Raw genomic sequence first — 26,816 nt, 5'->3', positions numbered from 1 at the left:
ATCACAGTTACAAAGTGAGAAGTTTTTTCCATTTTCACATGAGTTCCATCCATTCCAGGTTCAGGAACTGCTGTTGTTTCCTCTTTTCCTTTGTACTTTCTCTCGCATTCATATATGTTTCTCAGTCCCTTGCCTCTCTAGTCCCATTATTCCATGAGCTCTTCAGCACAAGCTGCCTCACTTTTTGGGTTTAGCCTCTTGTCTTACACACCAAGGAACCAACTCAGCTAGTGTGTCTAGGTGTTACTGCCATGGACACCACCCAAATACATGTAGATGCAGAAGTGCAGCTAGTATCGTTTGTAGGAGAACTTTCTAAGAGCACAGAGAATATAGTGGCATTTTAGCTACTTGGAAATGAACATATTTTTGTAGATATTAATTGGGATGTGTCTGAAGAAAAAGGATTATTTTCCAAGCCAGTCAGAATATTTCTATTCAGCATGTTAATTCATGTTTTCTTTTCTGAGTTAATATTTTGTGATTCTTAAATGCTCTAAATTTTAAGATTCTTTTTTGCCCCTCTTCAATTGCTGGTAAATGAGATTTCTAGTAGCTTTAAAATCCAGAAACAGACTGTTTGTTCAGCAATACTTATTGTCAATTGTTTAAATCCAATTATTTAGTATCCCTAGAACAATGATAATAGGTTTATACATATAGTGGTTGCTTTATATTTATCTTCTTAAACTTCGTTATTTTCCTTATTGCCTTAGTGTTCAAAAGTCACTGTCAAGCCATTATCCAGTCACAGGTTCATAACACATAATTTGATTAAACATATTACAAAAATAATGAAAGGGTTTTTTTCCATCGTGCTTTAGCAGAACAATGATAAGATGCCATGCACAACAATTCCCTCCTCAAAATAATTCACACAGAAATGTTCTTTGTTTGCAAAGCTTCTTTGTCCTGTGATGCTTAATTAAGGATATAATGGAGAATATTATAGTCATTTTAGAGTAATTTGGAAGTAACGATGCCTGAGGCCAAGCATGGAGTTCTATTTAACTCAACTAAACATACAAGTGTTGGCAATGGCCATTACAATTGGACCCCATTGCTATCAAAATTTTCAGAAACAACTTGCTGTTCCCTTTTCCTTCCCCCCCAACAGTAGCTATACTTTTTAATTTCTTGGGTGCCATGCCTTTCAGCAGTATGAAGTTGCATTTCGTAAAAGCTTATCTTTCTCCTTTATTAAACACTACGCCTTGAAATCTTATTATATTGGTATAAAGTTTTCTTCCCAGAGGCACGTCACTCCCATGACAGGTTGTAGCCGCATCTATCAAGTTAATCATGTGGATCACAGAAGCACAATAGCTGTTTATGCTAAATAAAAAGATCTAGAGGCGAATTTCATCTGGAATCAAACAGCTAATTTCCATGAAGGCTTACTGCAGTGTTGTGGGTTTTCAAGAGGACCTCTCACCATCTCAGTCTGGTGTTGAGGACGACCAGGATGGGGTTGTTACCCCTTCAGCTCTACTGGTGTTAAAAGAGGACTTATTTTTGATATGCACAATCTTACTATAAAGGCTTCTAATGCATGTATTTTCCATTTAATGCATGCTTTCATAAAGGGTATTTCGACTGTAGTAAAATAATGATTTTTTAAATGAGTATTTTACAGAGGTACTATACATCACAGATTGATGTGGGGAAAATTAACTACTTCTTGAATTTGTCTCAAAATCAATTTTATCAAACTTTTTATCAATGTATAGAATTAGAAAAAAACCCTGGACTGTAGTGAGCCAGGCTACCTGCTGGAGCAATGACAGATTGTCCACACTCCAAAATATTTGCCTAAATCCAAGGGAGATCTCTCCAGTGTAGTTTGTGTTTCACACTCATTTGGCTCCTCTATCAAAATCAGTAAATTTTAATGCATAAATCTGTGCATTGTGAGTTGGACTGTTGCCTTAAACTCCCATTCTCCAAGGCAAGGCTGCTAGGCACAGAGCAGCTAGTTTCACTTTCTTCTCAAGTTTTCTACTCAAAGAGTATCTTTTGAAATCTTTTGTCAGGAAAATAGTGTGGCAAATGGTCCCGTTTGAAACCTTACGTCTAGAGAGACAAGTTGGAAAATTACTCCAAATTCCTTTCCACACGTAGGACACCACATTAAAATTACTAGCAACTCAGTGAAACCAGCAGGCAAACATCCAAAGGAGTCTTTTTTTCAGGTAAATCCTTAAACCCCCCAAATTTGTGTACTGCGCAAAAGCAAAAATGTAATATTTATCTGTCACTCCCAAGCACAAATTTCTAGATATGCACCTGCCAGCCATGTGGAGATGCCAACATGAGGTGAGCTTCTGCCCAGCACAGCTAAGGCTCAAGGTGAACGATGCAAAAGTAAAAAACTTCATCACAACTCTGGCTGCTATATACTTTTCTAGCTGCCCTCATTGATCAGCTTTGAAGTGCTCTCCCTCAAAGACATGTATTCATTTCAATTTTTTATTTTATCTTATTTTTTCTCCCAGACCGGAATATTGCTTTTTAGCTTCTTAGGCTAAAGGAATAACAAAAAATTAATTTTGGAGCCATGCACTCCAGGACATTTCACATTAAACTGTAGACACTACAGGCAACTAGATAGCACTAATAGCACCTGAGGCAATTTCCTTTCCTATGTTTCTTCTCAGTTGCCAGCTGGAGTCTGGGCTAAAAATAGCCTTACCATGACAGAATAATGAATCCCAGCGATAAGTGTATTTCGCAGCAACGCAATGAGGTCATTAATGGATGAATAGGGTGGTAGAGGGAGGGAAACAGTTATTGGTGGTACAATAAAAATGCAGAATGAATGAAAAAAATGTGAACAAATGTTACTCAAAAGGGTCTGAAAATCATAGCCTGCTTTCCTGTTTATGTTCATGTAGGAATAATTTACATGACATTAAAAATTGAAAATACTCATAAGAAATTCTTCTTAGCTGGCAATTTGTCTGCATAAACAATTACTGCTTTCCAGGCTCTGTGAAATTATTCTGTTTTATCTATAGGACATTTCAATAATTGTACCATATATACGATAGATACAGTACCACTAATAGTATGGGAAGCATATTCCAAAACTAATCTACTAAGAAAAACCCAAACCAACCAACCACAAAGTCATCTAAATCCAAGAGTTCTGAACTAATTGTTGCCTAAGGTATTTCGCCCCTTAAAAGTACAAGTAAATAAACAAAGAACCTGCATTCTTATTACTATGATTTGAGTTGATGCAGTAAATCTGCAGCTAGACACAGCCGATTTAGAGAGGGCATGAATTTCAAACTAAGATTATTCATTGTAAAACCCAAAATCTTATTACTGCTGTAATATGTGATATCACTGTGCCCAAAAGAAATCAGTCTTTTTACCTCCCAGCCTGCTGATTATCATCATTTGATATCAATTGCCTACTGGCATTTGCAATATTTACCCTCTTTAGAAACCATCTGATCATGTCTTTCTTCATTGAGAAAGACACAACGTGTAGATAAACAATACATGCCAAAGACCAAGAAAGCCAACGACAGTCATTCATGAACGATATAGTTAGCCCAGCAGGTAGAGGAGGAGAACTTGCAACATAGCACTGACAGGGAAACCATGAAAGAACACATAGGAAACCACATACCCAGGAAAGCCTGCTAAGTTTGAATTGAACTGCTTGCTTGGGCCCAGCAGCAAGGCTTAATTGACCAATGTGAGCCATGATCAGAATACAGATTTGCTTGGTTAAAGCATTTAGTACAGCAGAACTTAATGTCCTAAACTCCCATGCATTAACAGAGAAAAGCACAGCAATAGTTCTTGCATAGAAGCATGATACACAAAAAGTAGGAGAAAGAAAAACTTTTGAGACAGACCAATCATCAGTAACACACAATGTAGTGACAACACTTCAGACTAAAGAACAGAGACAGCCCCTGATCCTGCAAGAATTTATTGTCCTGCAGTTCCCTACCCTGACTAATCTCCCTGGGATTCAATGAGACTTGCATAATAGTAAAATTAAACCATGTATCATCATTTTGAAAGCACACTTCTGAAAAAAAATACCATCTACAGTCTCCACTCTATTTGCTGAGCAGAGGACAAAAAAGAAGGAAAATAATCAGAAAGCTTCTCTGACAAAGGTCTTGCTTTTCTCTATGGCTGATGAGGAAGAAAAAACATTATCAGCAGAACAATTTCAGAAATATTAACAGTCCAGCGATCAGGATATTTTCAAGTTGAATAGGTCAGCATAGATTGACCGAATAGATCTGGTAGGTCCAGACTCATCTAATTTTGTCTCAGTTCACTTTCTTTGGAGGGAGGTCAGGTCAATGAGCCTTCTTACATGAGTCCTGAAGTTAAATGCCTAAAGTTAACCTGAATCCCAGTATTTGTTTACACACAATGGCCACTTAGAGCTTCTAAACTTTAGTTTCCAATGCAACTATTAAAGTCTGTGCATTTACATTTTTCTACTACTTATATGCACCCCAAATCTGGGTTTGTTGGGGGTTTTTTTTGGAGAAAATTCCTTCTGCAGATTTTTTCAAGTAAAGAGTTTGTGCAAAGTGAATTTGGAGAGCAGGCTGAATATGATCCTTCTATCTATGTACACTGTGCATCTGCTGATGCTTCAGATGATACAACACTTGGGCTCATCTGGGAAGGCGGGCTCTTGAACTGGGGTCTTCTCAGAGAAAGGACCCATAGTGAGGACTATAATGGCCACAGGTTCTGCCCCTCAGACTTTGGATGTGCTATTTCAAGAGAGACAGTGAATACAAAAAGGAATGCACAGCAATGACTATCATAGCCCAACATTATCAGACATGCCTAAGAAAGGAAGGTCCAGAGGGTTGGGTATGAAATGGATCAACAACAGATATTGAAGTTTTTAATTTCCAAGCATAGACCAATTTTGGTAGTTCCACAGCCAGGCTTCTCAGTCTTCCCAGCCTTCCTGGCTAAGCTAAGATTTTAAGGCTGCTTTTTCTTCTGTAGTTTTGGAGTTTTCATCTTCTACTCTTTTTCTCTCCCACAGACTTGGGTTACTGAATATATTATTATGGTGAGGATGGAAGATCCAGTATTGAACAGGAACAATTACTAAAACTTGGTAGTTAAAGAGTCTCTCCTTACACAGATGACATGTTTTTAAATAATTGGTATAGCTGTAGTAGATGACCTGCCTACTCATTACAGCCACAATATCAGGAAGGACAGACCACTGACAAGCAATGTAAATATACATTTGTAAATCACGCTATAAGCAAGACCTGAGACACAGACCTTTAACAGCAACCATTGTTTAAGTTATCACGCATTTAAGCATGAATTAATAATTTATTAACTCTTTTCAAATATTTGTTTAGCGTTAAGAAACATCTCCAAAACAGTACTGGTTTTCATGTTTTTTAATTAATAGCAGAATACAAATTAAAAGAATTTGCCAGAAAGCCAAACATAACCCCCAAAGATATTAATACTCAAACATTCTTCTTGAAAGAATTTGAAAAAAAAAAAAAAAACGAACAAACAAACCTAGATTTAATTTTAATATATTTTAGGCAAGTAGTTTAAGTAACAATGAAGCAGTTTTGAACTGGAGAACATCTCCTGGAAAGAAAGCAAATTTTTGAATTCATAACACCTAAGAAATGGTTAAGTAGAAATTTACTGAAATGTAGTTGAATTGATGCTTTGCACAATGCAGCATGTAATAAGGAACAGAGAAGAAGGACGTATATTAAGGAATTAAGAGTTTCCATTACAGGCTCATATCAGCACATATCAAGTATTTATCTTCCCTCAGAAATTTTGCTTTCAAGCACATTCACACTGCTTGGTATGGAAAAAACCCAAACCTTACATCAAAAATACTTAGCTTAATATTTTCTCTCTCCTCACACATCTCGAGAAACACTAGATATTTGAACTAAAGACCAGATCTTCCACCCCTGATACAGAATCATGGAATATTCTGAGTTGGAAGGGACCCACAAGGATCACCAAGTCCAACTCTAAAGGGAATGGCTGATACAGGGATCAAACCTGCAACCTTGGTGTTATTAGCACCATGCTCTAACCAACTGAGCTAATCATATGATTAAATTACATATGTCTAGTATAGCAAACATATTACATATAGAAATCATGGCTAGGCTTCGCGAACGAAGATTTGGGAAGGCTCTATCCACATTTGCTACAGGCACACTGGTGGCTTATGAGGCCAATACGAGACAGACATATCCGATTGCAAAAGGCACAGCAGAAAGACTCCTTAGATGGTGCATTCTGCAAGACACAGTTCTTTCTGCGTTGCCTTTTTTCCTCGAGGGTGATCCTGCGTGTGTTCTCAAAGGAGACAGCTGCGTTATAGATGGTGTGTCTCCAGGCCTCCCGATTTGAGGCCAGAGTGGACCAGTTATGGTGATCAATATGGCCAAGGCTGAGATGTTGTTTCAGGGAGTCCTTGTATCTTCTCTTCGGGGTTCCTCTCATGTGGCAGCCAGTGGCAAGTTCACCGTAAAGCAAGATCTTAGGGAGGCGGTGGTCCTTCATCCTTGAGACGTGCCCTGCCCAACGCAGCTGTGTTCTCATCAACATGGCCTCAATACTTGTGATAGCTGCTTGCTCTAGAACAGATGTGTTGGTCACATAGTCTGACCAGTGGATGTTTAGAATTGTGCGGAGGCAGCGTTGATGGAAGCGTTCTAAGAGACGCAGGTGGTGGCAGTAGATGACCCATGATTTGGAGCCATATAAGAGAGTCGACAACACTATGGCTTTGTAAACACTGATCTTGGTGCTTTTCTTCAAGTGTTTATTACGCCATACTCTTTTGTGGAGTTTTCCAAAAGCACTATATGCCTTTGCTAATCTGTTGTCTATCTCTCCGTCGATCTTACCATCTGAGGAGATGAGGCTACCGAGGTAATTAAACTGTTGGACTGATTTGAGCTCTGATTGGCCAATGGTGATGTGGGGATGATGGGGGACTTCCTGAGGTGCAGGTTGATGGAGGACCTCTGTCTTCTTTAAGCTGACTTCCAGTCCAAAGAGCTCAGCAGCATCTGCAAAGCAGGATGCTAAACGCTGCAGGGCTGCTTCTGTCATCACTGCTAAGTACCAGACATGTAACATCATGCATTAGTATTACTAAACAGAAAGGTTTAATACTTTCTTTCGTAACACTACTGCAGAATGCAGCTGCCACTTCCCAACTTTGTTTTCTGCTGACTCTATATCCATGCGTCTCCACTACCCTTGTGCTTCATGTAGTTTCAGGGTTGGCTCTTGACAGACACATGCCAGGCCACTTCTCCACTGTCTCAGATAATAAACACAGACTTCTTTGTCTTAGTTTCTTCTGCAACAACACGGAAAGAGAAAGAAGGAAGAATACTAACACTGGGCTAGGCAGCTTTAATTATAAGGCACAACTGCCTAGAGGAAGCAAGCACGTTCCAGAGAGAAACCCCATATGCTTCATAACTGGAATAAACATAGCACATCTAAAAACTATTTGTAGATGGAGCCCAACTTGAACACAAAAGTACATCTATTCAGCAGCACGCAGTATCGCTTTCAATTTAAGGACTGCGTCCCTGCTGATGAAATTTTCTAATTCAAGCTACTTGATTAAAATTCTGTGACTAATATATGCTTAGATTAGCAGCTCAACTGCATGCAAGGAATCCTTCAAAACAGATTTGGATAGATTTATCCCATATTGCTTTACAGATGTTGCAGCCAGACACTACCAATAGCTTCCATTTGGAGCTTGTACATCAGTCAAGTGCTTATTAAAAGGTGAGACTGTTTGGGGAATTTTTCTTCAGTGACAACAAACCAGTACACTTTCAATTTCTCCAAATAGATTTATTTGCCCAGTTAAACTCTCTGGTTTTATTGCTTTGGAAAATGTAATATTCTCCAGTGTCTCTACGTAAGATGCTGCATATCCCAGCTGCTCCCATGAATACTGAAGCTGATGTACAGACCAATTCAAAAATGTCAGAAAAGTAAGTCAAGCTGGAGAGACCTCACATCACAAGCTTAGATTTTGCCCATATGAAAAAGGCGCACATGCAATTATATGTGTGGCTTCCCTGCAAATCTTAATGGTTATATAAAGGGACAGGTAAAGCACAGTCATACAGACATTATCAGAAGAAGCATACTCAGATTTTACCTTGAAGATAGATGGATGAGATGAAAACCTGTAAAAGTAGATTTATTCCCTGTTTATTGCATCTACACTAATTTCTTTCTTCTCTCTTAAACTGGCACAAGCCATAGAAATTAAAGCAAGCCTGAAGACAGATCAACTTCTAGCACAAAGCCTCAAGTAGAGGATGCAAAGCTATCCTGTATCACTGGTGGGCTCTCATCCAGTTTAGCTCACCATATATTTCTGAAAGATGTACATTACCACTTACTGAGAGTCCATTCTCAGGGGCATTTTCCCCCATAGTCACTGTAGATTGTGACATAAAACTGGGTAAACCATCATGACATTAAGTTATGAGAGTTATTCCACATTCCTTTCAGTATCACGAAAGACAAAATGCTTTGAACCAAGAGTCTCAGGTGTGATCTGAAGACAGTGCCACACAGCCCAGAGAGGCTCATATCAGACAGGCTCACAATAAGCCTGACTCAACTTTTGTCTCACACAGTTATTGCTCAGGGTCTGCTACTGCAAACCTCCCCAGTCAGCGATGCACTGTTTGTGGTCTGCTTCTTGGCTGCTTAGATAAACATTAATGTGCCATAAAAGATATGTAGCACATTGAAGAAGCTTTTGTTACATGCTTGTAAGATTTAACTTTTTTTTTTAAATACGAGGAGTGTAAGAGAGTGTGACTTGTAGCATCAACTGAGCATTATGAATCCACATCTGCTGTCATTTTTGAGAATATCTGATTAAAAGCAAGAAGTCTATAATAGCAGTCATTACTTCAACATGGAAATTAGGGGTATTGTTAATTCTTTTTAACATGTATCAGCTCCCTTCTAATTGGATCTATATTCAGTACTGAAACCGAAATTAAAGAACAGCTATGAAAGGCTTTGGATGTCAGCTGTATATATCATGCCCTGAATTAAGTTACAAAAATGGTTAATACTTTATATGAATCTTTAAGTACCTATTTCATTCCATTTAGTTGCACATCTTGAGTGCTCACTGAGGTACTGTACTAATGCAGCAAACTTTCAGGATGGTTAAAAGAGCTCACTCCATTTGAATTGCTGAAAAATGCATAGATTATGGCATCAGACCTACCTGAAATCTGTTGTTTTAGAATTGATTTGCCTGTCAGATGTAGGATCTGCTCAGTAAGCAAGGTGTAGGACAGGGAAGACAGAGACCCCCATCAGAAATGCCACAAGAATTCAAAGTAAAAGCCGGCTGAATTGGGTGAGGATGCTATGCCCTGATCCCTGCAAAAACTTTTTTTTTCCAAATAAAATGTGGAAATAAAAAGAAGAAGAAGAAAGGTAAAGTTTGTGCTGCTTCAGAAGACTTTTATCAGAATTTCTTCTTTCCCCTCACACAGCTTAATTTTTCCTTTATTTCATACTGGGTCAAAAGGAAGAAAAAGTGAGTGTATTGTACCAGTCTTTCAAACTGTTGAATTTTCGTTCCTTCTACTTTTTGCCACAGAGCAGTAGTATATGATCATTTATTCTTATGCCTTCAAAGCCTAAACCCCATAACACCCTTCCTGCATGCCCTGTGGGGCACAAAACCATGAGGGAGGATGACTGAACCATCAGTCATCTTAACTAATCAAGACTGGAGAGGCAGAGGAGGGAAGAAAAGGTTATCTTGACACTTTGGTTTGCTCCCTTTTGAATGCAATCCTGTTGTAGATATCAACAACCAGACATTTCGACTAACTGGACAAAAGAAATGAGATCTTCTTGCCTTGTGAAGATGGATAACATAAGGAAAGACAACACAGTGGCTGCTAATGGATTCAAGTTTGCTGCCCGCTGAGCTATAGCGGGGCAATTTCAGCAAAAGCAGGTGGGAAAAACATGGTGGCGGGGGGGGGGGAGGGGGGCAGTCCAGGAACCTGCTTCTGTCCGTGGGCTGTGAAATAATATTTCCCAGCAGAGACAGACCAGAGATCTCTTACTTGAATGAATACTCCTTTTTCTTAAGGTCAGGGGTCTTTTGTTAGTGCTTATAGGCCTCTGAGAGGGGCTCTTAAGGATTTTAATAAGGGTTTCAAAGCATGGTGATGTGTTACCCTTTAGTTTCTGAATGTGGAATTACTAGAGAAGGCTGTCCCTCTGGAAAGGACTGTTGAGGTCCATAATCAAAACAGCATCTGTTTTGTTTAGGTGCTTTCGCAGAGAAGCCTGAAGCAGACCAGCCTTCACTGAACTTTACAAAATCTTTAAAATAGTAACATACTTCTTACAAAGAGTTTGAAAAAAATCTGTATTCCCACAGCAAACCTAAGCTGATCCACTAGTAAAATACAAGTATAATTTCCAACCTGAGCATCTTTTCCTTCCACAAAACCAAGTCCCTTTTTCTGTGGGAATATACTACCTGAATCTCCCTTTAGCCAGCTGAAAATGATCATCAGTGGCAACTATTCTGGTCTCTGTATTTACCTTCTCTATCTGCCCTTATCTTGCTTGCTGCAGATTTACCCTTTTTGACTTCTCAAAGCAGCACACCTGACATTTGCTCGGCCTTTCAGAAAAGAAGTGGACAAGCCATCCAAATTTTATTTGACCAGAACAAAATCTTGAAGTAATTAATGTAAAGTAGAGTAAAGGATACCTGGCTGAAAAATAGGTATATTCCATTTATGCCAATCACCCTGGCTATAGTTCACCAGTTTGCAGTGATAAAAACCCATTAATGAGCTTTGTCACTGATAGCAGTACTTTCTAATCTTAATTCTTTTAGGATTATTAGCTTTAAAGCCACTTGAAAGAAGATAAGCTAATTTATACTAAAATTCAATTGAAAAGTAATGCTTAGATGCAGCAGTATCTACACAATAAAGCAGCACTACAAATATTCACTTAAATAAACCCCACTAATTCACTTATTGTTATTCACAAACCCTTAAATAAACTGTTTGAGAAAACAAATTTTGAATAAATCACACTGACACATATGGAATAAGTAAAAAAATCCAGAAAAGTTAATCACGTCCCCTAATTTTCTATAGACTTCGACATTTGTTTGAACTCTGCTTTCTCCAGCACATTGAGTAATTTTCCTTGCCTAGTCACTGTACTTCTCATGGTGGTTGTTAGAAATTCCTCTTCCTAACTCAGCAGACCCTCTTGGGTCAGTGATCCCCATGGGGCCAAAAAACCCCAAACACCTTTTTTTTCTGAGAAACTTATGACAGAAATAGCTTTAATGAGGAGAGTTGACTAGAGATGTAAATGGGATCATGAAGCAAATATCTGCTGGAGGTAGTAGTCCAGGACATTTAAATCAGGTGGGGGCTTTTTGATTAATATTTGGATATTTTTATTAAATGGGAAATTTCATCAGTTCAGCAAAAGGGGCTTCTCTGGAGTATACCTGATGAACTTAAGGGATATCCTGCCCTTATTAGCAACAGTAATACCTAATACTGAAGGCTCTATCCAAGAAAGAATCATAGAATCATAGAATAGATTGGGTTGGAAAAGACCTCCAAGATCATCAAGTCCAACCCCTGATCCAACTCCAATTACTATATCATGGCACTAAGGGCCACGTCCAATCTCTTTTTAAAAACCTCCAGGGATGGTGAATCCACCACCTCTCTGGGTAGGCCGTTCCAATGCCTGATAACCCTCTCTGTAAAGAATTTCTTCCTAACATCCAACCTAAACCTCCCCTGACAGAGTTTGAGCCCATGTCCCCTTGTCCTATTGTTGGTTGCCTGGGAGAAGAGACCAACCCCCGCCTGGCTATAACCTCCCTTCAGGTAGTTGAAGAGAGTGATGAGGTCGCCTCTAAGCCTTCTCTTCTCCAGACTAAACAACCCTAGCTCCCTCAGCCTCTCCTCATAGGACTTGTGCTCAAGTCCCTTCACCAGCCTTGTTGCTCTTCTCTGGACCCGCTCCAGCACCTCAATATCCTTCCTGAACTGAGGGGCCCAGAGCTGAACACAATACTCAAGGTGTGGCCTCACCAATGCAGAGTACAGGGGAAGGGTCACTTCCCTGCTCCTGTTGGCCACACTGTTCCTGATGCAGGCCAGGATGCCATTGGCCTTCTTGGCCACCTGGGCACACTGCTGGCTCATGTTCAGCCTCCTGTCGATCAGGACCCCCAGGTCCCTTTCTGCCTGACTGCTCTCCAGCCACTCTGTCCCCAGCCTGTAGCGCTGCATGGGGTTGTTGTGGCCAAAGTGCAGGACCCGGCACTTGGCCTTGTTGAACTTCATTCCATTGGAGTCAGCCCATCTCTCCAGTCTATCCAGATCCCTCTGCAGAGCCCTCCTGCCTTCTGGCAGGTCAACACTCCCTCCCAACTTGGTGTCATCTGCAAATTTGCTGATGATGGACTCAATCCCCTCATCTAAATCATCGATAAAGATGTTAAAAAGGACTGGACCTAGCACTGACCCCTGGGGAACACCACTGGTGACCGGCTGCCAACTGGATGCAGCCTCGTTCACCAGCACTCTCTGGGCCCGACCCTTGAGCCAGTTCCTGACCCAGCACAGGGTGCCCCTGTCCAAGCCGTGCAGACTTGCAAGACATGCAGACTTGCCCACCAATCCCACAGTAAGTTACTTTAGAACACTGAAGTGAGATCCAGAATAGAGATACAAACCTCCACGGTGGGATCCACATGTCTAGATTTAAGGATCTACCATCGTTCTAGACGTCTCTATGTTTGTGAGGCATCCATGCACAAATAGTGCATAGATACAAAAGGCAACCTGTACCAGGCAAGATACCTTAAGCAATACCGTTATTTTAAGTATCTTAAGGTAGTCCACAAGTCCACCTATATTTACATTTTCCCTCTTCCCTCCTTGCTCAGTACTCATCGTGAATTAGTTATCTAAGAATAAACTGCACAGATGGATATTAAGTAGCACCCCAAATATAAAGCTGAGTACAGGGAGAACAGAAACAAGTAGTTTCATGTCTTTAACCTCTATATTTGTGTAAACTATAGCTATCAGCTATAAGCTATAGCACAGCATCTTTGACTGGGATTTACCTGGCTGCCAGGTTCACAGAGTAGGTGTTCATATTCCTCTAGGATTTCCTGACTGTAAGTCTAGGATAGGTGCACAATGTCCTCCAGCTCTTCCTTTCTCATAAAAGATCAGCTGTGCACACATGACTCCAACTGTCCTCTGGGACCAGCTTTAACTTGTCAAGCACTTGGGCTGCCTCCCGTATCAAGTTCCCTATGATCTTGCAACCTGGCTGGACATCCCAAATCAGTGCTTGGTCACAGACACAGCCTGGGGACAATCACATTAAACACGAGGGGCTTGGAGAGTTCAGGCACATTCAAGAATTCATGGTGCCATTGCAGAAGAGATAACTATGAAAATGTCTTGCTGAACTAATGAGTGAAATGATTTGGGTTAGAAATTTGTCTCGGAAATTTCTCTGCTGCAAGGACAGTGAGGAGTTGTAAAGTAAGTACACAAAAAAATAGTCCTTCTTCCCTTTCCACATCCCCTAAAAAAAAGAAAAAAAAAAGAGAGAGAGAGAAATATAATAACAATACAGGTAATGCTGACCTATGCAGAATTCTAGCTGGACTGGCTGGCACAATTTCTCACTTGCACAGCTGGAAGCACAGGTGCTGTGAATGGTGAGAGGAAAGGGGGAGAAGGGAATGGGTTGAGCAGCCAGGTGGTTCCTTTTCTAGCACATCATCTGGAGTTCATGTACTCCAGCAGAAAACACCAACTGGAAAGAGCTGTCTTCAACTCCTCGTTCCACCGCAGTAAATACGCCCCTGACTCCCAGATATGCCCTTAATTCATGACATCGCAGAAGGTTTCACTGGCTATATCAGAACAGCCCTGCTGGTTCTAGCCAACGCTGCACAAGCACAGCACCCTGCTAGGTACAGTACATCTAGATAATAGAGAGGGGATGTAAATTCTGACCAAAAGAAACATGATCAATCTTTTGCTGAAAGTTAAGTTTAATAACTTGCAGAGAAAAACACATTTGGGGGTTGGAAGAATTCTCCTAGGCAAATATCTTGAGGCTTTTTGCTTGTTATTATTCAATACTGAAAGAAAATCCAATACTAATAAGTGGGTTACAGGGGAAATGGGTATCTTTGGTGCTCATATGTCTTGATCAACACACTCAGTCCCACAGTGAAAGCCATAGGGCCAGTTCCCTCTACTTTCCACTGGGAAAATCTTGTGACATCAGGGATATAAAACTGAAATAAAACCAGAAGAGGTTAAAGCCTTAGTTGGGATTAGGTCAATATTCTGAGCTCTACCCATATGGGTTTTGATATAGTATATTGTTAGAGCTTCTGATTAGAAAAGTTGTACTCCTTCCTTCCATGCAGGGCTGATGATAAGGCATGGGGTTTTCAAGACAGTCCAGTTCAGCTACAGCCTTTACCACCAGCAACCCTTCTTAGACGTGGGAGGGAGCAGAGCTGGGACAGTGCTAAGCACTTCTGCGATTCCCATCTGCCCAGGAGAGAACTGGGGCATGGAGGTAAGAAGAGATGGGAGAATTGGCCCCTCTGTCAGGAAATAAAGCATTTCAGTCTCCAGAAATGTCAGATAGAGAGTTCTGCCAAATTTGACTCTTAAAAACAAGGGAAGGAGAGCAAAGCTCCTTTAAAACTTTGCAGCTATATGTGGGATGGTGCTAGATGCAAGGGAGCTGCCAGCTTTCTTAGTGTACATTACAATATGTAATTAAAAATCCTTTAGAACCATTGCTTATCTAAAAAAAATAAAAACAAAACTCCACAATGCACAAAACAAAGAAAAACAAAACCCCAACTATAGAAATGAGAATCTTTGTTATTCTTTATTGTACTTCATAATTATGAGTAATGATTTGTTTTTCATATTTATGAGGTTAAAACACTGCATCAAACTGTTCAGATTTGGTTTTATCTTTTTCAGGACATAAAATATGTGGCTTGATCACAAACTGTGCACAAAATCTACACTAAATATTGAAAATTATTTCCTTTCACTAATTCTTTGCCATAATTAAATAAAAAGTGCAACCAGAAATTAATTTTGGACAAGAAAATTACCAGTAATTAAATCTGTACTTTGGTTTCCCCCCTACTCTCTTTTTTTTAAGCCTGTTTTTTAAGAAACAAAGATTTCAGCAATCTCTGTCTGTTCATCTGTCCATTCTCTTCTTCTGAACCTTTGGACCTCTTAGCTAACTTGAAGCAGAAATCTTAACAATAATTATGTTTCTGAAAGTTCCATACAAATTGATGTCTGCCTGGACTGAGAAGAGAGCCAAATGAGTTCTTCCTGGGGGGAAAGGGGCTTCAGCATGAGCTGCACCATCATCTATTCTGTGTGACCTGCCAATCTTCACCCAGCAGTTCACCTACTCAGTGATTCAGCAGCCTATGCATCTCTCATCTTTGTTCCCTATACCTACAGCTTCTTGCTCAATGGGTGGTCAGGGGACATGAGAGTGAACCAAGAGAGAGCATAGCCATGTGAAGGAGCCCCTGCAGTGGGTAGGAGCATGGGGATTAGTGTATAAAAGAATGGAAAAGTTGGCAAACCTGACTGTTCTTTGGGAGGCTTTCCCCACTGCTTAAAAGGACATTTCTGTCCTGTCTGAGGGCTCTCATTCACTATAAATCAGTGGTGCAGAGTTTTTTCTTCTCTCTGGCCACAGAATAAACCAGGAACTCGACAAAGATTATTTTCTTTTCCTTGAGCGAAGAGGTCTAAGATTAAGTAATAATCAATAGCAGACAGTAAATAAACCAATCTCTTAATGGATTGTAAAGGGACTTTAGACATTTTTGTGCTGCACAGCAGCCACTTCCAAAAGAATGGGCAATCGTCTTTAAAGAGTGGAGACAAAGTGTCTGTGTCAAAGAAAGGTCACACTCAACATCAAGAATGCATGCTAAACCTCAGAAAGCCTAAAAGGAGCTGAGGTAGCAGAAAGAATCATTCTCTCTCTAACTGGACAAGGCACCCTGAAGAATATTTCTGGAACTGTTCTGCTGTATAAAAACCATTGCAACTCCTAAAGTCGGACCTATACAAAGTAAAAGCCTTCAAAAATAATACAGAGATCCAAATGCTACAGCATAACCTTTTTTTGAGAAGATCCTAGAGGATTCAGGAATAAATTTTCGCCAGGTGAAAAGCAGGCTGAGGCAGTACTGATGATTTGACACAATGCAGACTTGTCAGTATTTGCAGAATAGCCACAGTTGCTGTCACAGAAACAAATGATAAGTGACCAATCGCATCAAAACCTGACTAATCACAAATATCTAATATTCATAGCACTAAAATTCTTAAAATTATATCCCAGTCAGATCTGATCACATGACTTGCTACCCCTTCTATTCTCTTTTTACACCTTTGTTCCCTCCCAAGCTCTTCTCCTTTACCACCTTCATCCCCTTCCTAATTAACAGCCAGCCTCTCTTTGCTCTTTTTCAGGGGCCCAGTTTTCTGATTTTACACTCTTATTTGATGTTTGTAACATGGTAGTGCTATAGGAATTTCAATCTTGGTCAGCAGTTCTGTTATGAGCTGCTAACCCCTGTTTTGTTCTACATGTGATGTCTCTTTTGGCTGCTGCTTCTTAGTTGTTGGAGGTCACGGTTGGCCTTTTGTCAACACAACTCAGCAACTGCTATACTTTAATTCTTTATCTGTCATATGGATGTGATTATGGTATCTTTTCCTATGCCATTTTTCTCCTTTGTCCATTTAGACAAGTGAACAGTGGACAGTCTTTGCTCTGTTCATTTAAGCACCTGGTTTCAGATGAAGGCATTCAAGTGACACTGATGTAAAATTGGGCAAGTGGACAAATAACAGCACAACCACACATCCCCTCAAAACACTGTTCTTAACCTTTCTCTACCTACAAAAACATAGCTGGAAAGTAGAGCGCCTGTTGTGTCTCAAAGTGAAATAGAGAATAAAACCTCAAGATTATTACACCTTTCAGTTATACTCTTTCTCAGCTTGCTCCATCATTTTCTTCTTCTTGGGAAGTCCTTACTTCTCACACTTCCAGGCTATTTAGGAAAAAATAAACTGGAAGGAAGACAGATGAACTCCAAAATACATGAAAAGTGTATTCCTATCCCCTAGATGCTTATAACTGCTTTGCTGTTTTGGTTCTAGGGAAAACAATCATGGGGCTCCTATGGTTGCCTATATTCATATAACAACATTCAACAGCTGTTGTCCACCTATACCAAATACCCAATGTAACCATACCTTCTTGGAAACAAAAAAGAAATGCATACAAGAAGAGAAACAAAAGTAGATCCCCATCTCTGAATCTGGACTGTAGAGTTGCAAGAATATGTAACAGTTTGGATGCCAAAAAGCTATAATGACATTTCTCTCTTTGGTTTTGGCTAAGCCTAATTTTTTCCTTGCAGTAGTCTAATTGAAGCAAACAACTGCTTTTCTTGATTAAACTGGAACAGGTTTATGTTTTCAGTAGTAGGTACCTATCTTATGCCCTAAGTGGCCTTTCATTCAAGCCTGGAGATTTTATTGTGATGAATCTAACTATAGATGTGAAAAATGGAAAGTAACAGTCAAGAACTGCTTTCCTATTATATCTTGTTGAATTGTATTGATTGGTTGCTCGAAAACACAAACTATTTAAGAAATCAAAACAAAATAGTGCAAATGAAAGAATTGGAGGAAAGAGAAGAGGAGCTTAAAATTCAGTCTATCCATTCTGCATACTTTGGATTCAAAATACTCTGGCTAAATACTCATACTTTGGCTACAAATGATATATGACTGAGCTGGGCTCTAAATTAAAAACTTTGGATTTTATAAACAGTGTAACAATGCCATGAATATTTAGAAGTACTACTACTTTTATTGGGGAACAAAGTCTACATGATAGTACTTCAGCTCTCATGGTATTAAACCAAAAAAATCATGGATTATAAAACTACTCATTGAGCTCAGGATAAAACTGAAATTTTTTTTTTTTTTTTTTTTTTTTTTTTTTTTTTTTTTTTTTGATATTCTGCTCTGTTACATGGCTGAGAAGGTAGCAGATGGTTGTAAAAGATTCGGATAAGTACCTAGCTAGGGAGAGAGCAAATACAACTGTGTGATTTTTATTGCCTGTACAGCTTCCAAGAATACAGAGAAATGCACCAAAGTGGTTAAAAGAAGGAGACAGAAGGTTGGAATAAGGGCAGGCATGGTGTGGAGCAGGCTCCATCTCAAAGCAACCTGGAGATGGGTTGAAATTCTTCACATTATTCTGGATTTCTGAAAAAATCTTCACATTATTCTGACTCCATTTATTTTCTAGATTTACAGGAACAGGATAGTCCTTTCTTGATGACACTGGTGCCCCAATGCTTTGGTTCTATGTGCTATTCAACAGAGCCTTATCACCAGTACAGGTTTGAACTTTCACACAGACACCAAACTTTCCCACAGCAACATGCATCTTTAGGACTTGATTTAAAATGTGAGGAGCATATGGGAGCTAAAAGTTGAAGACTATAGCCGATGTAGCAATGTATTTTACTATGTACATTACTCTAAAATGCGTTAGCTTGAAAATCAGAAGCATTTTATTTTTTTTAAGTGTGAATATTGAATCCGATAAGGTTAAATCAGGCGAGTTACAAGTGTTGAAGGATTGCCATTAAAAGCTAATGGTAGGTTTGATAGGAAAGTTAGAGGCTGAATTTGCCTGACCTTCAGAACTAGTACAAGACACTGAGGAATGGGGGGTAACTGGAAAAACAAGAAGCATAGCAGATGGATATATTAGGAAATGAAAACAAATTTGGACAGTAAAGTTCTGGTTCCTAGAAGGTAAAGGCAGAAGGGGGTTTGTAGTTTAAAGAGGCAAGAAAACCAGCATTAGTTAAGGTCTGTTGGATAGGCATCAGTAATATGAGGGAGGTCAGGAGGCCATGGACAACTATATCAAGCTAGCGGAGATAAGACAAAAGCAGAGCTGTGAATCCGATCTTCTGCAGTAGGGAGGGAGACTTTGTGAGGACAAAGGGGGTATGACCTCAGGTAGCTGGAATCTTTCCTGGAGCTGCTGTTCCCCTGGTGACTCATTTACCTTTATTTGTTTTCCTGGTACTCCTCTTCCAGCTCTCATGTTGATTTCTACTATATGTTCTTATTTGTGCTTTGTTGATTTAAACTCTTGTCAGTTCTGGGAGGACAGGAGAAGATGTACTGATGAAATACTCTGCTTCAGAAGGAGAAGAAATGTACATGATAATGACAGCTCACTTATGGTGACCTAAAGCTTTGGACATGCCTGCATATCTGCAGAAGGTGGACAAAGCTATCTTTCTGCTATAAGAGGCATAGTACATGAACATTAAGAGAGGCACTGCTTAGAAGTCATATCCTTTGAGATGACTGAGAAATAGATGGGAGAACAAAGAATATAACAACAATTTATTGTGTAAAACTACACAATAAATCAACAGGAAGTAGTAGTCAGGCATGCAATAAGCCATGACAAATGCAGGTATGAGAAACAAAGTAATATAAGATGCAGATAGACAGCTGGTATCTCAGCAGATTTTTTTTTTCAGAACAAACAGCAAAGAAATACAAATACATAGCTCATTTGCAATCTAGTTTAACAAATAAAAAGTATAACAACAAAATCTCCAGATGCAAGTAACCATGCCTCTAGCAACTTAAGTCATGAAACTCACTTGCTTTATATCCATGAGTAGCTTGTTTTATATATGACTGTGTTACTTTTAAAATGTTATCAATCTGATTTTCATGAGGACTAATTTTAACATACACCTTTCGCTAAAAAGCCATTGTAATTATTTGGTATTTGGATGACACAGGTTTTGCTCTCTGAATGTGAATGAAATAAGAAAAGAGAAGGAACAGACAGATTATTGGGCCTTTGGTTTGCCTTCACAGAAACTAAAAGTGGTCTATACTATCCAAGCTGAAAATCAGAATTGGTACATCTTTTGCCATCTCCTTTCTGGTTGCTGGAACTGGACATTACATCAGATGGCTATTGCTAAAATTATACATGAAATATATGAAAAGGTGACTTTCACATTCTTTTTTTTTTTTTTTTTTGAAAGAGCAGTTCATGATTTCAGGGGCTTACCTTGCATAGATTTAGGTATAGAAAAGAATAGTAACCACACAAGCCAGGGAGACTGGTGCCAACTCTGAATATAAGGCCCCTACTCTGAGCATGCCAAGGGACAGAGTCATTTCATTCAACTAATATTATGCCCATACTCCAAACCCTGTAGTATAAGCTCTATAGAAAGTAGATATGTTGTATTTCCATCCCCAATCCTTAATAAAAACACCCAACACAATAACTGCCAAAAGCACCCCAGAAGCAATGAAGATGACCTGAAGATCTAAAAGGATCAGATTGCTTTAGGAGGGATCAAGCTGCTTCCTGAGTGAGGTTCTCCCTTTCCATCTCCCCAAAAACTGGATTCCCTGCAGAACTGGCAGTTCCCCAGATTTTGTCAACTGTCAGGCTTAGTGTCTTCAAAGGGACTGCTGGATGTTGGTTGTTTAACAGTCAGGTTGATGTTGACACATACCTTAAGTTAAAAGGTCTCTCTGGAAGACTCTGAACAGCTCCTTTTCTGCAAGAAGGGGGTTGTCTGGAAGGAATATATCACCCTGTGGTCTAAGCAATGAAAAGTGTCAAATATTGACATTTTGGAAGAGCCCTGTCTGAAGAACTGTACACATACATAGACCACCAGCCTGCCTCATAGAGCCATATCTGACAGGGATTGACTTATTCGAAGTACATTGGATTTTCTCCTTACTTATGGGATTTATCAAAGCAATAAATATGTATATTTGAATTTGGGTAATTATTTTGGCATGCATGAAATCTGTGTTGATGCCATATTGCCAAAGTATGAAGAACAGGGGAGGAGCTTTTTCTTGTAGATAGCAACAATCAGTAACTAGACAGAGACATGTTTCTTTAATTTAAATGTTGATGGAGATACACATTTGGTCTTCTATCATATATGGAATTCATCCTACATCTGGATTACAGAATTTCCTAATAAAACAAATTGCATCCACATTTGAATGATGCATATGTTCTTTGCGATTTTTTCTTTTCTGAAAAACAGATTCCTGAGAAATGGGAAGCCTGAGCAGTAGCAGGAGCAGAGAAGTGAAAACTACCTCCTGATAGGCTATTCACTGATTTTATGTTTTGCCTTTAGGTGTAACAGCTGGAAGAATTTACAATCTTGAAATTTGATATAGGCTCACAACAGAGGATTGTCTGCACCTTCTACAACTAGGAGGAGAAATGGAAAAGAAAAAATTCAAGTAAGCATCTTTCTGAGTTTCTTCCAAAACTGTCCATTTTGAGGGTTTCTAAAGAGACCCTCATGTAACTGATTTCCCAGACATGTAGCATACCTTAAAAAAAGAATTAATAGTGCAGGCATCTCCGGCAACCAGTATTTTTTGAAAATATTTACCACTGGTTCTCCACTTGCACAAAATCAATTAAACCCATGTTTTTAACTATTTTTCTCCCATGTTGTTACAAAGTGGTGTTCACAGATTTCCATCCTGCTCCCTTCTCCTCCCCCCGATGCCTCCCTGAACTGCCTGGAAAAAAACAGGCATAGGACAAAATAGGGTGATGCAGAGGAAATACATGGAAAGAAACCTTGTTGCGTTGGGCAAGAATAATCTCATCTCCTGGTAATTTTTGCTCTAACCTGCCTCTTCTTTTTCCTTCTAGAAAGACAGAGCCATATGCATTTTTTTTCAGCAAGTCATCTGTTCAATGGTTTCAACTCTCCTTCCTGTTCTTAAATGATCCATGGATTCCTTTTGATTTTCATTAATTTGGTGGATATTCAAATATACCAAATGAATGGTTTATGCAAATGGGACTGTTACTTTGAAGGATTGCTCATTTTCATGCTGTGTGATTGATTGTTGAAGTCACAGGGTATTGTTTCTACTCCAGGAGTGGAGAAGCACTACAACCAAAATGAGCTTTCAAGACAGTAAAACACCATAGGGGCTATTCTTCACACAAACATCAGTTATTGCCAGTATCTAAAACATTTCCCCTTTATGCAAAAGAAAAAGTGATGTATAAACAAAGCCTAGTCTTCTGATACACAAAGCAAGGGGATGAGGATAATTAAATGAGTGCTAGTTCTCCTCTATTCAAATTTGTGTGATTATGCGACACCCACTCAGGAACAATTTTTGAAACTATTTGAAAGTCATTTGCAAACACATAAAAATAATTTGTCATATAGGAGATCTCCAAAGGAAATATCTTTAAGACGTGGTCAGTGATTTTGCTGAGTTAATAAGGTAAGCTACCTTAATTTCATGTTCTTTCATAGATGATTTCCACCATAAATAAATTTATATTTTCACCTATTTTGTATGTTCACAAGTCATCTATTAGTAGACTGCAAATCACATGAATCGTTGTCCACTAGGTATTGAAAGCTAGTCACTGACTATGGCATGCAGTGAAATCAGAAGCTCTTGAGAAAAAGTGGTCAGAGCCACCAAGTATACCTTTTGCAAAGTCCATTGCTTAAACTCAGGATCATACATATGGAATCTGACTGCTGAATAGAAAGTACTTCACCCTGTTTCCCTCAGTCTTCCCTCTTCTTAACTCTTACAAAGTTGCTACATTTGTGTAGGTCTTCTCTAAAAAAAAAAAAAAAAGAAAACAAAAGGCATCTAGGCATCCTGCTTTATCATGCAGATATGCTGGGGAAGGGAGTATTCTCTACATTATTATGAGGGACAGAGTCCTGGGTCAAACAAACCCTTAGAATGACCCATAAAGTAATTCTTTTTCATCATTCTGTATTTCTCCATGTAAAGATGATTTTCTTTTGTGTTTCTTTCTTTAAATATTACATGCGATTCTCCCCTGCCCTTTTTTTACAGGGCCCTTACACTATACTATAGCCAGTATGACAGCACAGGGGAACAGACTCAAAGCAACACAGCTTCCAGAAATCTGACATTTAATAATTTTCTGTCACTGAGCCTTTTTTTTCCCCTCCAAATAATGCTCTCATAGCAAGTACTGGTATAGTACTCTTATAGTCAAATGCACTGAAGGACTTAAAGTCATAGGGACACTGCCCTTCAACAGGAGATTTGCCCTTCCTATTGCCCCTTTTCTGCCCCATTTTTGAACTTTTCTTGCCCTTCTATCACAACCCCGAAAAGTCACCTTGTGGCACTCTTCTGCAGTCCCTCTCTGCATCAACTGACCTTTACTGGTTTGTCTTGAAGCAGCCTCTGCCCTCTGTTCTTTTTCCTGCTTCAAAATGCTTTTTCTGCCCTGCTGTCTTTATAGCAAAATGTATTGATTCCTATAGAAAATCCATGTTGTTGCTTCCTTCATCTGGCCCCTGTTTATTGATGATATTTGGAGGGATGAGAACTTTGTACATCTGGAAAGCACCTGCAGACCAGGAGAGATTATCAGTAACAAAATCCCCCAAAATAAAAAAAAAAAAAAAGAGACCTGAGTAGTGTTTAGAGAAAACATTCTGGTTTTTGTGAGCCAGCACTGCATTAAGAGCAGCTATTGCACTCCTCTCCTAAAAGAAAATCATTGTCCTCATGTGTGAAATCTGTTTCTTCTTGTACACAGAATAACTTTGGTCTTTAATGTTTTATCTAGATCTCAAAATGCTTCATCTGCAGCATCACAGCTCTTTACTTCACCTAATGACTGAACTTTCTGATCCCAGACATTTAATCTCTGTTCATAAGCATATCAAGCTGGCTTAGAAAATGAGAATTGCAAATCACATTCTCCAGAAAAAAGCCAAAGTCTCCCACTATATGAGCAACATGATTCTTTGTTTTATCTGAAAGGACAGATAAAAAGCAATATCTAAATATCCAACACCAATGAATATTACCCCCTAATTTCCCAAAAGAATATTAGTGCACATAATTCTTCACACATTTACCACCTAAAAATTTCAGATCTTTAGCTGGTATCTTCCGGCACAAGCCAGCTAAAGAGATTGAGGCCATGCTGATTTACACCAGCTAAGAATTTTGCCCCCATGTTTACTAACATTGCTGTGGTATTATTCTTCTGTCTGTTGACTTTTTCATTGGTTAACTAGTATGTGATCTATTTTGATATTGGCCTTATTAGCCACCAACATGCTTGTAACAAATGTGGATAGAGCCTTTTCCAAATCTTTGTTTGCGAAGCCTAGCTGTGATGATCTATTTTGATGAATAGTTCTAGTGCCTTCAGTTTGCTCTTGTAATTAAGGTACATGATCAACCACTTGTTATTCAAAAGTATGACGAATTATTAAGGTCTCCTTAAGGAAAAAAAAATTACTTTGCTTGTACAACAGCAAATGGAGGCTTTTAAAAAGCTGTAGAGATTTAGAGAAAACTATTTTGAAGTCCATACAAGCTAAGTACTTTGCACAGATATATTATAGAGCTCTTTTCTATTTCTCAACAAGAACAGTGACTCTGTAACAGAAGTAAAAGCATAAAAGCATTCCAGTTTAGATGGCCATGAAGTACACATTCACAGAACAAGTATTCCCAACATTAATTAAAATGCACTAACTGGAAAAATATTTACCGTATTTTAAGGCAGGTACAGGGAGGAACACTGAATTAAGTTACACTAGTGATTTACTACTTCTATAGTATTCTATTGCATTTAAACTTTTCCACTGAATCCCAACCTGTATGAACAAAACTTTTCCACCGAATCCCAACCCGTATGAACAACTGAAATCCCCACATGTTTGAGACAGGTTGGTTTTGTGGCTTTTCTACCTAGGTCTGAAGCAGGAGATTAGCTAGTGTGGGAGCCTGTTCCTAAGTAAACTGCAGGTAGATAAGATATTCTCAGGAGACTCATCTCTGTTCCCAAACTTCTCTGTGCTTCACTCAACTTCAGTAATTTTCAAACTTTATCTGTCACTGTCCTAACGTTTTTTGAGAAAATGAAAACTACTGTAACTTTATATAATAGTAACACAAAGAGAATGGCCTTGAAATGTGTGTGATAAGTATGCTTTTAGATATGGATAAAATATGACCAAAGATATACCAGTGTTTGCCTTGCCCAACTATTTATAGAAAAGAGTAACCTCTTTAAAAGGCCAATGTAAATAACAGGAGAAAATTATTGCATTTTTATCTTGTGAACTAAGGATGAAAGGATTCAGTGACACATAGAGACATGCTTAGAGACACATAGAACATGATTCTTGATCTGATGCTACTTGTCAGCAGACCAGTGCTTGGTCCAGTGTACTTCAGTGTAAAGCTCAGTCTTTCCTTTCTTATTCTTTTAATAGAAGGAAGCTGTTGGAAAACTGGTAAAAAATATTTGTAGAGAATCCATTTCAAAATGACCAAGTAATGCATATCAGTGATCTTCACTGTACTGTCATGATTTGCTTTTGAAAGAACAAGTGTTCTTTCATTTGGAAAGGAACAAACATATCCATGGAGCTTCCAAAACATGAGGTTCTGGCCCACAGAGATGTACATACCAGGCATATATACAAATGGGTTCTAGGTCAATTATTTTTAGTAGAGGTGCTTACATGATCAGCAGAAGCCACAGGAAAACACAAACTAGAGATAAAGTGAAGGTAATGGACTGAAAAAGGAGTACAGCTCTGAAGAACAGCCTTGAAAGTGTACCATCTGGTCAGAATTATGTCTAAAAGATGTTGCCAAAGAAATATGCCCTATTCCATTCCTTGTGGGTTTGGGAAAATGGATTTTCTTCATTTTTTTAAATAAAAATTTTTGCTTCCTTTGTCCACGACCAACCAGCAGAACCCCAAATTTGACTTTTCTAGAAGGGGATAACAGTTCTTGTTTACCAGACAAGCATGGGTTTTTTATATCAATTAACTGTTTAAAAATAAATACTGTAAAGTTTTTCACATGATTTGTGAAACACTGGTTAGGAAATTTTCTGCTAAGTACACTGAGCTCAGTCTTCAAAGACTCTTTCCATCCTAATTTTTAGGGTTCAATGGGTCTAGGTAAGGCCTGGGTTACTTAAACTTAAGATACCTCTTTGAAGAAATACAAATCTTCTAAAACTCAAAAACAATATTGATTTTGAACCTCATTCCCTTTATAAAATTTATCAAAGAAAGGCCAAACTAAGACTACAAGCACTGACTCATTAGTAGAGCACTGCATACATGTAGTCTCTCCATCAAAACAAAAAAACCAGGCTATGGCACTGGTCACAGTATATCTGTCTTCTACTTGACACAGATAGTATCCCACAAGCCTATTTCCAAAACCTGATTTTGTCGGTTCTGAACCACCCAGATTCAACTGCTCATGAATATTCACACATCTTTGATGTCCACAGTAGAGAACCTGTCTTCCATTTTTTATCACCTTGTTCACTTTGAAGTTGTCAGCAAAACTCACATAATGCCCACACAACAATGTTAAGGACATAATCTCTCTCCAAATAAATTTACATATCCATTCACTTCTTGTTTTCATCTTTTCCTTTGCCATCAATCCATTCATATGCTTACCCTCACATCTTTCATTCTCTCCTCTTTTCTGCTTGTA

General features: G+C 38.9%; 1 long non-coding RNA gene across 1 annotated transcript in view; it reads right to left on the bottom strand.

The window, feature by feature from the left end:
* LOC135421329 (uncharacterized) overlaps positions 1-26,816 on the bottom strand; it is a 74,892-nt gene that overhangs the window by 2,215 nt on the left and 45,861 nt on the right. Inside the window, exon 2 of the long non-coding RNA XR_010433964.1 lies at positions 8,198-8,225. This is a non-coding gene — a long non-coding RNA (uncharacterized LOC135421329). The remainder of the gene's footprint in view (positions 1-8,197; positions 8,226-26,816) is intronic.

The sequence above is a fragment of the Pseudopipra pipra genome, chromosome 1 (assembly GCF_036250125.1).
Source record: "Pseudopipra pipra isolate bDixPip1 chromosome 1, bDixPip1.hap1, whole genome shotgun sequence".
NCBI lineage: Eukaryota > Metazoa > Chordata > Aves > Passeriformes > Pipridae > Pseudopipra > Pseudopipra pipra.
Note: the sequence above shows the minus strand (reverse complement) of the source record. Positions and strands in the feature narration are given on the sequence as shown.